Source organism: Dermacentor silvarum, chromosome 4 (genome assembly GCF_013339745.2).
Source record: "Dermacentor silvarum isolate Dsil-2018 chromosome 4, BIME_Dsil_1.4, whole genome shotgun sequence".
Taxonomy (NCBI): Eukaryota; Metazoa; Arthropoda; class Arachnida; order Ixodida; family Ixodidae; genus Dermacentor; species Dermacentor silvarum.
Window position 1 is genome coordinate 4643989 of NC_051157.2, and position 13780 is coordinate 4657768.

At 48.1% G+C, this 13780-nt stretch overlaps 1 protein-coding gene across 1 annotated transcript in view; it reads left to right on the forward strand.

Annotated features, from left to right (window-relative positions):
* The window catches only part of LOC119449347 (Bardet-Biedl syndrome 7 protein homolog), a 153975-nt gene that overhangs the window by 40876 nt on the left and 99319 nt on the right, over positions 1-13780 (forward strand). The window lies entirely within an intron of this gene.

The window sequence follows — 13780 nt, forward strand, 5'->3', positions numbered from 1 at the left end:
ATCACGTACAAAAACCGTAAATGAAACTAAGACAGTCAAATACAGATTAGCAATGTTTTTCACTTCGAAAATATAGTCCAGGATGATGTAGGGCTGTTGACTTTAACAGACGGTGCCCATCCTGTCGATTTCCCTCGTACTGGTCCTCTTCAAAGTGTTTCTAAGTACAGGTAAACCAACAAAAGTGATTATTGATATGAAAAGTTGCCTTGTAAATACAGAGAACCCATTACAGTGCTTAAAAATTAATTTTAGCAGAAGCAATGCTGTATTACCTCGCTTCACACGTTTCGAAGAAATGCACAGGCTACAACAGACACCATGCCAGAAAGCGCCGAAACATTTTGGTCCCATGATGCCCCTTAACTCTACTACACCTGGGCATACCGTGCACAGGCATTTAAAGACCGTCACAGTACCCACTACGATCGGGAATGAGCACGAATGACCATCGGCTTACGATCACCACGCTACAAATATGTACAAGTCTAAAAAAATCAGCTATGTAACGTAACACCCTGAGGTCCGCAAGATATCTCCTGAGAAATCAGAGAAAATCACAATGTTTCGCTTACCACGTACAAAACAGCCGCTCTCCCCAGACGAAGCACTGCGTTCTTTAGTCCCAAATAACCAGTACCGAAAAAAAAAGAAACAAGAGACACACACGATGTGTGCTTCCCGTGAAAAAGGAAAATAGGTGGCTTACGTGACGATTCGTAGCTAATGTAAGACTATTTCGCGGCTAAGCATCTTCGTCAGTCCTTAAAATAAGGGTACAGACTGCGCCCATCAAAACGAAAAAAGCCTATGCGACGCGCGCTCGCAAACCATACGCTACTCAGACAGCATCGGTGCAGTGCTTACTTAGTTCGTGAGCGAACGTAGGTACGTGAGCGAGGATCAGAGAATACTTTCTTATTTTAATGAAAAGCACGGTGCGGTAGTCTAAACATTCTTGACACTTACCTCGCAAATGCAGGAGTTATCCGTTGCCTTCCAGGGTTCGCGCTTTACTTGGGCTTCCCATCTCTTCCGTCGCTCTGGGTCCCGGGGGAAGCGAAAACAACGCACTCCTTTACGCGTCGATCCGGCGCACTTGTGAACACAACAGCGCGTCATGTCGACACGATGCACTTGATAGCTTGTCAGTCATGCGGCTGAACACTGTCTAGCAAGTAGAAGCGTCCGCGAAGCATCCGCGCGCACTGTGCCTCGAACTCAGCACCGGCACCAAGCGATCGCAACGGCTCGCTGTGACACAATATGGCGGCGCGGGGGCGGTCAAAGGTTGGCACCACCCTGAACGGCGGCACTGGCATCGAGGCACTCTAACTGCGCCGCGACACTTGCGCCGCTTACCGGCGTACCCTTAGAGAGAGAGTGAGAAAGTGAGAGAGAGAGGTATATGCAATGATTTGCTGCGCCGCACCTGTGACGGAGAGGGGGAGAGAGGAGGAGGAGAGCGCACATCTGCGTAGGAGAGGAGAATGAGGGAGAGTTGCGCATGCGCAGTATGGGTGCGGGCGCCGCAGAACGGACACTGCCCCGAGCATAAGATGCTCTCGCATCTATAACGAGCAATGTGCCCGGCCTGATGACAGGAGAAGCAGATGGACTGATCGTCGGGCGTTCGCCATTCCGTCGGATCGCGGAAGGACAAAGGAGAGGTGTACGATCGTCGAGCGGGTCCAGAGGAATAAGGCCAAGCGTCAAGACGAGTCAGTGTGAACGCTGATGGAAGGCCGAGATTGGCAAACTCCTGCCTGACTACAAATTGAATGGGGGACACCGATGGCTGCGATGGGTCACGGGCGTAGGTTGTGAACACGAGGGGTTGAATAGGTGCAGGACAGGCAGCTTCAATCTCCCGACGAACAATGCGCGTAACGTGGTCATAGGTGGGCGGCTGGCGAACGTCATCACACGATGAAGTTGCCGCCGTATTGGACAGCCGGGTGAATCTCTGGTTTATACGGCGGCTCTTGGCGTGTTCAAACCGCCGGTACTCTTTGATGATTGTGTCGACGGTATATCAACGTTGGTATACAATAGCAGGTTAAAAGCATCGTCGATGATACCTTTCAGCACATGAGAAGCCCTCTCGGACTCAGGTCAGGCATGTGTTCGTCAACCCGGCGGCGAAGAGCGATAACGTCCTCATGTAAGAGACGTATGTCTCGAAGGATGTCTGTGCACGAGTCGCAAGTTCATTCCGCGCAGCAAGCTGTCGACCAGTGCTGTCATCGAAAAGGTCGCGGATCTTCTCTTTGAAAGAGTCCCAGCTTCTGATGACAGCCTCGTGCGTCTCGAACCACACCCGCTGTAGGCCATCGAGGTAAAAAAAGCACGTTGGCGAGCATAAGGGTCGGCTCCCACCTGTACCTGGTGCTGGTCCGTTCGTAAAGGTTGGGCCATTTGTCGACGTCAACCCCAACCTGCCCGTAAAACATGTCCGGATAACCTGCAGGAGGCAGAAAGATGTAGGTGGGAGCCACGGGAGGGGCAGGTGGTGAAGATGTGCCTGCACCGACTGACATGGTCGGAAGCGTGATGAGGCGGCCGTTGTGGAGCTCCATGATGGGTACAGGGAACAACCACCACCTCCACTCACCACAATATAGTTATTTGCTATGTCCCTGGTGTCTGCACAGACAGACTCTGTGATCGGTCACCAGCAAAAACGAAGCAGTTATGATTCTTGGGTATGCAAGCCGCTTACATTACAATATGCATATATAGCTATTTACTTCGTGCAAACTAGAAATTCCTGCTCCTTACCAATGTTCACATGATAAAAAAGTCGTCGTTTCGCCCGAAAGGCGAAGCATCGATTGCGATAACAAATTATTGGACAGCTATACAAATTAAGGATAGTAGTTTTATCTGCCGTGTAAACTTGTAAACATAGGAATACTAACTCAATGAAGAAGCATGGCGTCACGCACACACAAGTAAACATGAACACATCTCACTCAATCACCGCAGGAACTCTCTGTCAAAACGCTGGAGTGAGCAAGCGCGGCTGCAGCGAGCTAATTGACCTTTGTGCTGCCACTTGCATCAACGCGAGCTAAGCCGCGAAAACCAGCGTACGGTGGACTCTCAAGGCTGTTTCACATGATGCGATTTTCGTCGCACCGGAAGTGCGATGAAAATGCGACATGCGACGTAAATAGCAGTCGCAGCGTCCCAATGTCGCAGCGATCACTGCGATTTTCCGTCGAAATTGGAGGAAGACCTATTTCGTGGTTTGTTTTGGGAAATGGCGTCGGTCGCACAACACGGCGTTTATAGACACTTTTCTGTCTATTAATGTTGGTTCAACAAGCCTCGAACAGTGCAACTAATTGAGTGGAGCCGTGGATTGCGCAAGCGGTACGTACCATCAGCACCGACACGCGAACAGGGCAGATGAAAACTCGTAGGTCAGATTTGTTTCTGTGATTTCTGTCCGTTTGTTGATACGCTACGTTGCTAATCACGCGACGCTTTTTTTTTACGTTGTCTTGGGGTGCTGATAGCACGTACTTTTGCGTGCTTTTCCGTTAGTGACACGCGCTGCGAGTTGGTAAATACTACAAGGTGTCCCTCACGGGAAGACGTGGCCTTCGCATGTCGTCGTAATTTTCTTGTTGTACAAGCTACTAGCGATATACCAAAACGCCACAGTTGTAGCGCGGTACGCGTTTACGGACGGAACAATTTAAAGACAAATGCTACCGTCAAATGGTCGCGCTATACGCGCGACCATTTAGTTGCAGTCGGTTAGTTTCGGCTTTCATGCGCATTTCGCCCAATGAATTATATAACACTTCAAGGTTTTGTTACTTCCGCTGCGAGACGCGACTGCTTGTCAAGCTCGCAAAGCGAAAGTGCAAACTATATATCGTAATCAATGTTCTACAATAGCATATCTAACGCTTTGACTGGTGATAAACAGTAGTGTCAACTTGCTTTCGAAACATTATTTAAACAGTTTTATCTCATTTTTCTGATGTATCATTTTTCTCCTGCACCAAAAGCAATAAACCTTCAATGTGTTGCAGACTTTGTATCCTTACTGCACCTGTATTAACCCTCACATTAAAAGGTAATTACATATTTCGCTTACTTCAGTGCATCTGATTTCTTTTGTTTATGCTGGTCGTAACATATTGCAGCATTCTAAGAAACTACTTCGCCATAAACAACCTTGCCTTTTCTTGCTTCCCTGTCTCTACTTCCTGCGAAACACATGCAACAATGTGAAAAGCAGGCAAACACCTTGTTTTTATAAGCAGTAGATAACACATTAAACAAATGCAGATGAAAATTGTGGAGTGAAGTCGGCCGGTTGCATCCCTTCCTGTGAATGATAGCGTCTTTTGCAAGTGTGGGTGGTTCTTGCATGTCCACAGCTCATAAAGTGTCAGACGCATCACGATGCATAGGCCGTGCCCAACAAAATGGAAGCAATGTTGCTAATGAGTTTGCAATTACATGTATTTCCGCACAAACTCGTATTCGGTCATTCCAGCGACGCAGGCGCGGCTCTCCTCCGAAGCAGTCAGCCGGTGATAGAAATCTGCGACGCAGTTCGGCGGTTCGGTCTCGCGATAGTCATGGACGCGCCGAAGATGATAAAAGCGAATAGTAATCGCATTTGCAGCCAATGATGCAGCGTCTGCTCGAGATGCACACGCTTGCGAGGTCACCTTATCACCGTCTCGGCAGCCATTTTGACCTACCGTTGCGCCGCCTATAGTCGCTGGAATGACCGAATAAACCATATGGCATCATTACTCAGCCAAGCTTGTTTCGCGTCATATTCACCAAAATTCTACTTAACTGAGCTTGCTCTGGCTCATATTCACAAAGATTCTACTCAGGCGAGCTGGCACTGGCTCATATTCACAATGATTCTACTCAGGCGAGCTTGTACTGAGTCATATTCACCAAAAATATACTTAGCCGAGCTTGCTCTGACTCATATTGTTACGGGTAGAAGAGGTTTAAAATATATTTACAGAGATATTTACAATATACAGCCTTTTCACGGTCCATGTCATCAACTGCAATCAACGAGTATCCGGAGCGAACGTCAATCGAAGAAAAATATTTGGCACCATGTAAACAATAGAGGGCGTCATCTATGCGCGGCAGAAGTACACGTCTTTTTTTTTTTGTTACTTTGTTTAGATGGCGATAGTCGACACAGAAGCTCCAGCTGTCATCCTTCTTTCTCACGAGCACGACCGGGGAAGCCCAAGGGCTACAAGAAGGCTCAATGATATCTCGGGCAAGCATCTTGTCAACTTCCTTCTGTATGACTTGGCGCTCAGTAGGGGAGACGCGGTAGGGCCGTCGGTGGCTCGGGCTGGCGTCGCCGGTGTGTATTCGATGTCTCACAAAGGACGTTTGACATAGTGGTCGGTCATCGAGATCGAAATGCCCCGGTACGAGGCGAGAAGGCAATGAAGTGCGTCCGCATGGTGGGCCGGAAGGTCAGGAGCGATCATTGTCAAGAAAGGTTATAATGCTCGGGTTGTAGGGTCCGAACCAGCAGAGGTAGAGGACGCAGTATCACCAGTCAAGGCAGAAATGTGGTAGTCAGAAGCCGTGGTCAAGTTTGCAAGACATAAACCCTGGTGTAGCACTTGAGGACAGAGGCCGAAATTCACCACAGGAAGACAGGTGGCATTGTCTCTTATGCGGACTACCGTGTGGGGGAATGCGACGTTCTGCGACAGGAGGACGGTGGCTTTGGGCGACACGACGTAATCGCCGTCGGTGACAGGTGGATCGGGTGAAATGGCGATATATGTCACGGCTCGGTGAGGTAGGCGAACATAATCAGTGGAGCATGGTCGACTTGACGTAGGATACTTAGGGTCAACGGCACATCGTAGGGCGAGTTGGACAACACCCGCAGAGCCATCAATAACGGCCGAATGTGCCGACAGAAAATTAAGGCCTGAGATCATTTCGTGTGGGCACTGCTCCAAAACATAAAACAGAAGTATGGCGTCCGGCTACAGTGACACGGGCGGCACATATCCCAGTGACAGCTGGAATTCCACCGTCGGCTACGCGGACGACAGCGAGAAGCAGGAGTGAGGACTTTCTTTAGGCGACTACAGAGGTTCGAGTGCATAACTGATATGTGTGCTCCTGTGTCAATTAGTGTTGTCACAGCTATAGCGTCCACGTTGATAAGGTGGTCATGGTCAGGCACTGTAAGCAGAGGAATTTCGGGTCGGGTCGTCATGGCAGGCTCTCGGAGCTGCGCCCGTTAGTTTTTCCGAAGAGCGGCGGCAGTAAAGGGACGGAGAGCGACGAGACAGAGGCGAGCGGGAAAGACGTGGGCGAGGCGAAGAGGAACGGTTTTGTCGTGCGGGCAGAGATGTTGGAGCGGTGCCTTCTTCAATGCGTGGCGGCGGGCTGGGACTGCCATGCGGGCGTCGGGCATTGCGATGGTTCTGCCAAGGCTGCGTGTTACAAGAGCTGCGAAAATGGCGAGAAATATGTGCAACGCGTCCACAGCAGAAGCATATAGGCCTTTTATTAGAAGTACGCCATTCCTCTGGGTTCCGATAACGAGGACGAGCGCACGAACTTCGTGGTAGATCGGGTACGCCGGGTGAGCAGTAGTCGGGTCTCTGAGCTGGGCTCAGTCAATGGAGTCCGACATTGGCCAACTCTTGCAGTACAATGGTCTGGATTAGGGATATTGTTGCGTGGGAGTCGTCTGGGCCGCGAACCTGGGTAGGAACAGGAGATGCAGCTTCAATCTTCCGGCGGACGATGCGTTCAATACTGTCAGATGCAGGCGGCACAGGTGGGAAACGGAGGTCCTAGCAGCTAGATGTTGCAGCCGTATTATGAAGGCGAGAAAAGTTGTGAGCAATGCGACGGCTTTTGGCTTCTTCAAATCGGCGGCATTCAGGAATGATGTCCTGCACTGTCGATGAGTTCTTGAAAACTAGGAGCGTAAACGCGTCATCCGCGATTCCTTTGAGGATGTGCGCGACCTTTCCGCTTCCGGAATCTTCTCGTCAACCTTGCGACAAAGAGCAAGCACGTCCTGAATATATGTCACACAGGACTCAGTGCACGTCTGAGCTCGGCACGCAAGACCTTTCTGCCCGGCACGCCGGTGGCCGACAGGCTTGCCAAACAAATCAGTGAGCTTTTGTTTGCACAGGTCCCAGCTGGTGAGTTCGTCGTCGTGGGTCTCGAACCAGACGCGTGCCGTTCCCGCAAGGTAAAATAGCAGGTTAGCGAGCATGGCGGTCTGGTCCCAGTGATTGCTCGCGCTCTCCCGTTCGTAGAGTTGAAGCCAGTCTTCAACTCAAATGTGCCAGGATCGTAAAGGTACCAGGGAAAAGGTGCCAGGGTCGCACGGTTGTGCCAGGATGACGGTGGGCGTGGTTTGCGACGTGCCCGAGTCATTCTCGCCTTTAGCTGGTATTGTCAATGCAGCCAAGGAGCGCCCGCTGCGTAAATCCGTTGTGCTTCTTGGAGTACCCCGCACCTTCCACCAAAATGTTACAGAGAAAGAGGTTTAAAATATATTTACAGGGATACTTACAATACGGCCACTGGCATACAAGATGACAAAACCAATCTGCACGACATCAGAGAGCGTCGTCGTCTTCCGTACTATCCTCAGCTTCGTCTCGAGCAGCACTTAATTGTTAGCAATATTCACCAAAATCCTACTTAGCCGAACTTGCTCTGACTCATATTCACCAAAATTATGCTCAGCTGTGCTTTCTCTGACTCATATTCAGCAAAATTATACTCAGCCGAGCTTGCTTTGAGTCATATTCACTAAAATTGTACCAAGCTGAGCTTGCTCTGACTCATATTCACCACAGTTATACACAGCTGAGCTTGCTCTGACTACCACGTGACCATATTCACCAGAACGTTACTCAGCCGAGCTCGCTTTTACTCGTACGTATTCACCACAATTCTACTCAGCCAGACTCACACGAAATCAGGCTCATGGTTAGTTCCAAGTCTTAGTGAGCCGACGTTTGAATGAGTTCACCGAGCTATGTATGCATTACATTATGTAACCTGTGCGGTGCTTAAGCAAACATTGTATATGAGTACGTGTTGTATCCGATGAAATAAGGAAAACTCTACGCATTTCAGTTCGTTTTATGGAGTTTAATTCACCGTTGCGTAAAAGCTTCGCCTCATGTCGATTCCAGCAAGTGCATTGGATCTGCATCACATTTTTTTTTTTTTGCCTATGCTGCTAGCTATCTTGGTCATTACTGGGTGGCCACATTTTGCACATTTCAGCACAAAGTTGAATAAATAACTGTGGTACAATATATTAAAAAAACTGTCAGCCCTTCCACTGGGGTGGAGATGGAAGACCAGCGAAGCTGTACTACGGTGGGAATTATGCATTTCCAATTATGACTATTAAGATGTGATGGTGTAATTGGTTATTTGAACTGTTAAACAATGAGAAATATATATAATCCGGTGGTTTTTATTTATTTAGTGACCACAGGGACCATGGCCTTGTGGTAGCTACGGTACACCACCATAGGGTGTACGGCAAAGGTTGGCACGTTCTTCATAGACACGTCACCAACGCCGCGCGCGTTCAGTGCGAACGCGGGCAAAACGCCGCCGCCGTCAACAACAGTTGTGCGCGTTGTTTCTGCGACCGCACACAACCGCTGTCAAAACGCTGGCTACGTGGCGGAACGGCTATGATGATGATAAGTGGTTCTTGAGGGAAAGGGAAAGGTTGGCGCTATCTTCTGCAGCCCTTGAGGGAGCACGGCTCAGCGCCAAAAACGGCTAAACGCGGTTTTCGACACTGTTAGGGGAGAGGAGGGCGAGAGCCCAGAGAGAGTTCGCAGGCAGCAGAGGCCGGCAGGACTGCGCGCATGCGCCGCAGTGGGAGAGCGGGCACGCACACGCACAGTCTATAGGGTGCCTCGATGCCCTCCTCGCCCACCGCTCCCCTTCCACTTGGAAGCCGCGTTTGCTCTCCGCCGCGCGTTCGCTCCCCGTGAAAGCGCGCGTCGCTCGCCCTCGCGCGCTTTCACTCGCGCATACGGCATACGGCCAATGAGACTTTTTTCTATTGCCGGACGCGACCATCGAAGAGTGAGCCCTTAACAGCTTCGCTGTAAAAAAGATGCATCATTGCAAGTACAACAATCAGAACATGATACAAACACATGCACATAAGATGCACACAAATTCTAAATACATAAACAGACGGAATCTGTTGGCCACCACCTATTGCATAAAAAACAAAAAAAGCGCACGCCAATGCTGCAATGGGACCGCGCATAATTATTCCCCTTGCCAGGTACATGGACTATAGGAGAAACACACGTGGAACTTAATTTCGTAGCGTGTTGCAAATGGTCCCAAAATGTTGGTCTCAACAAGACAAAAAGCGAGACATGGCCACAGATAAGGTAAAGTTAACGGTACGGGTCTAATTAAAGCCAATGTAGTCGAAAATTAACCACATTGCACGTTAAACTCCCTATCTTTGGGATAGACCCACCTGTCCTCTTGAGCAAAAGAAAGGCTCAACCAAATGTCGATGGTAAAGAAGGCAAGGAAATAGCGCTTGGAATACCATACAAATAAGATGCAAGATGAGTGAATAATCAGCATGAAGAAGAGACACAACACATAGCTATGATGAACATTTAATCAAAAACATCACGCGCCATTCCACTGCTGTGAAGGTGGGTTAAGCATGCACATCGAGGTGACACGGAATTTAGATCAAACGCATGAGCAAATTTTATTTCTCTTGAGCGGCGACGGCTGTCGTTCCGAAGAACGACACATGCACACACTATTATTTTGATCGGTGGTCTTGATCGGCGGCACGCATTCGCGTGGAAGACTACGGCCACCTCGGGTAGCCGGACGAAAGAAGACACGCACGACAGGATCGCCACGCCGGGAGAGAGGAAGAAAACTAGGCACGAAAGCACTTGGAACGACGACAAAGAGATTGCGGTGTGAGCGTACATATGGCCGACACGGTTCGTGCAGCGGCAAATCTTTGAGAAACCCTTATTATTGCGATTATATGAGCACTCTAGGCGAATTTCTGCCGTCGCTCGCCGCTGTATCTTGAAAGGCATCTGTGGCGGGAGCGGAGTCCGCCCTCTCTGTGTTTTCGCTGCTACGATGGCGTTGATGCGAGCGCTTGGCACGAAGCTCAATGCGCTCGCTGCTGCTGCGGCGCTGACTCACTCCAGTGTTTTCACCGCGAGTTTCACCGAGTGAGATGCGTTCATGTTTGCTTGTGCGCGCATGACAACACGCTGGTTAGTTTAGTTAGTGTGCCTATGTTTACAATTTCATACGGCTGATAAAACTACTATCATTACTTTGTATAGCTGTCCACTGATTTGCTATCGCAAGCGATGCTTCGCTTTTCGGGCGAAACTGCGACTTCTTGTCTGCCTGAGAGTCAACTGATTTTGAAAATGGTGCTTATTGAAAACTAATCAACGGAAAATAGATGTCCAAGTGAACAGACGTATAAGCTTTTGCATGTAATGAAGAGATATTGCATCAATTTCGGGAGCTGAGTTTTTGCGCACGCAGATCTGTTGACGGACGCGAAAAATGCATAGAACCCTAGCCATAGACAGCTTCGCTGTATTAGTTATTTGAACCGATGTGTATGGCGACTTTGTCTTCTTTAGAGTCGACACATGGCTTCTTTTTTGGCAATAGGCATAACACTCAATGAATAAAGTAAAATCCATCCGGTAAATAAAGGCCAACGCAGACGACACTTTTCATCGCGTTCCCTGATCTTTGTTTGTTCACTGCGGCTTGTACAAAAAAAGAGTCCCCTGAGATTCCCATAAACTACGCCCCTTTTGAAAACAATTTAATTCTTTTTGCAGCTCCTCGGTGAGATGAGTGGTCTCGAATATCATCTGCTCTGTCTGAGTATTGTACTCTATCTCAAAAGTTGTTTGAAGCACTCGGAAAGCTACAGACCCCTTAGCCAATAAAATATTGAAATGCCCTCGAGAGAGAGAGAGAGAGAAATAACATTTATTAGCCCCGAAGGAACTAAAGCCCAAGTCCGGGCCTTCTGGTAGGCTCATGCTTCCTGGCCCAGAACGTTCTTGACGTGCTGCACCAGAAGCGGCCACCACAGTTTTTCAAACCTTCGTGGGGGAGTGGTCCACTCCTCCCAGCTGCCAGGACGCTGGTTTTATGGTAATTTGCAAAGCATTGTCTTTTTGAAGATGGCGTTTGCAGGGCACTACCACAAGATTTGTTTATTTGATGGATAGGCCCCGCACTGTTTACAAGTGGGGGAGCCTGGGTCCCTGTTAATATAATGCGTATAGTGTGGTGTGAGTAATGTGTGTGTTTGTGCTTTTCGTATGGTTGAGGCGTCCTCTCTCGAATGCATGTAGGATGGTGTGTTGAGAATTGTTGATGCTGCCCTGCGAGACTTCAAAATATGTATCCTTTCTTTCCGCTGCATCTTCTGCTATTTTCTGGGGTTGTAAGTATCTTCAATAGGCCAAAGGATAGGAGGTCCCGGATTTCCTGCGCGGGTGAGCTGGTGTGCTCTTACATTTCCTCGCAATCCTTGATGGCCTGGAACCCATTGTATGCGTATGCGTAGAAGGGGGTGAGCATGCATGTACAGGTGGAGCTTTGTGCGTATGTGGTAAGGAAGGTCATCATTTTGAATGTCTCTGCAAGCGCTTTGACTGTCTGTTCGGATTGTGATCGTGTCAGATGTGTGTGTCATTTCCGCTATGGCGAGCATTACTGCCAGCAATTCCGCGTCGTGAGGCGTTGGGACTCCCAAGTAATTTTTCACAAGCGTCGAGTCATGGCCCACGACCGCTGCTTTGCTGATTTCGGCATTATGACTGGCATCTGCATAGTACGTGCTTTTATCCTCTGTCCTCTGCATTACACTTATTCTTTTTGAGCGCCTATTTCGATTCTTTTCCGGCTGCATATTTTTTGGAATGGGATCTACGGTTATCCTTGGCAGATCATCCCATGGTGGTAGTTTCGGGGGAATTGGGGGTAAGTTAGCGGTTTCGTATCCCAATCTATTCAGTATTCGTCGACCCTGATTAGATTATTTAACTCTCTGTATTTGTGCTTGATTGTGCATGTCTATTCTGTCTTCTAGTGAGTTAAAGAGGCCGGTTGCTTCAATTTTATGGTTAGGTGCAAACTTAGGAACTCCCAGGGCAAGTCTACCACACTTTCTAACTATAATGTCTATCTTTTTGCGCTGAGTGCTGGTTATCTTAGCGTATGGTAGATAGTACATTATCCTAGAAAAGATCAAGGCTTCTATAACCTTACGAAGTTCATGTTCTTTCATTCCTCTCCTTTGTCTAGTTATTCTACATATCATTGCAAGGATCTGTTCCAGTTGTACGGTCAGCTTCTGCACCCATGTTGATACTTTACCATTGTCCTGTAGAAAAAAACCGAGGATTCTTATGGTATTCTTGCGGGGTAAGACTGCGTCTTTCATTCGAAGTTTGATTAAATTTTTATATTCTTCGGCTCGCTTGCTAACGTCTTCACTAATGACAATATATTCTGATTTCTGAGGGGAACATTCTAGCCCTAGTGTTTCGGCGTAGTCACGTATAGTATCTAGTCCACATTGAATAATGTGTTCTTGCCATCCTGGTGATCCTCGACAGCACCAAATAGTTATATCATCGGCGTACAGATTATGTTCTAGGTTTGGTATTTGTTCTAGTAATGCGGGTAGCTTCATCATCGCAATGTTAAATAAAGTCGGCGAGAGAATAGAACCTTGGGGTGTTCCGCGCGTGATTGGATGGCTAGGTGACACATATTCATCAAGTTTCACTTTAACCGTCCTTTCACTTAGGAAGTCCTTAGCATAGTTATATACTCTAGGCCCAGGTTTAGTCGCCTTGAGGTTTTCTAGAATTGCGCGGTGGGTGACACTATCAAAAGCTCGTTGCATATCGACCCCTACGATTGTTCTTAGCTGAGCTGTACTTGGTAAATCGAACACCTGGTTTTTGATCCTCAGCATAGTGTCCTGAGTGCTAACATGTTTTCTGAAGCCTATCATTGTCTCGGGTAAAAGTTGAAGGCCTTCCAGGTGCCACTCAAGACGTTCTAAAACCATCTTCTCCATTAATTTTCCTATACAGGAGGTTAATGATATGGGCCTAAAATTGGATACTTTGTCGGATGGTTTTCCTGTCTTAGGAATTGGTATTACTACTGCCTCTTTCCATTGTTTTGGAATTACACCTTGTTCCCATGCTTTGTTTATATGTTCCAGCAAAGCCTCTTGATAATTATCTGGCAAGTTTCTCAACATTGCGTTCGTGATTCCATCTGCTCCAGGGGTAGTGTTCCGTTTTAAGCTCTGCATGGCAGCATGTAATTCACGAAGGGAAAAAGGCGAGTTGATGCCTTGGGCATTGTCGTTACCAGACTCGTCGTAATCTGGTAAGGGATGATCGTCGCTTTTGATTGGAAAAAAGGTATGCAAAAATTCTACAGCGAGCTCCTCTGCATTTTTATTTTCCAACATTTGCAGTTTAGTTATCGCGTGCCTTGGTTTCGCCTGGCCTAGAAGGGTCCTCAATATTTGCCAAACCTTCGGGGCATGCAGCTGTCCATTAAGTTGTTTACATGTTTACATTTTGTTTACAGTCTACATTACATGTTTGAAGCCAGTTCTCGTTGGCTAATTTCTCGGCATAATCTTGTGCTTCTATTGTGATTCTTTGAATTG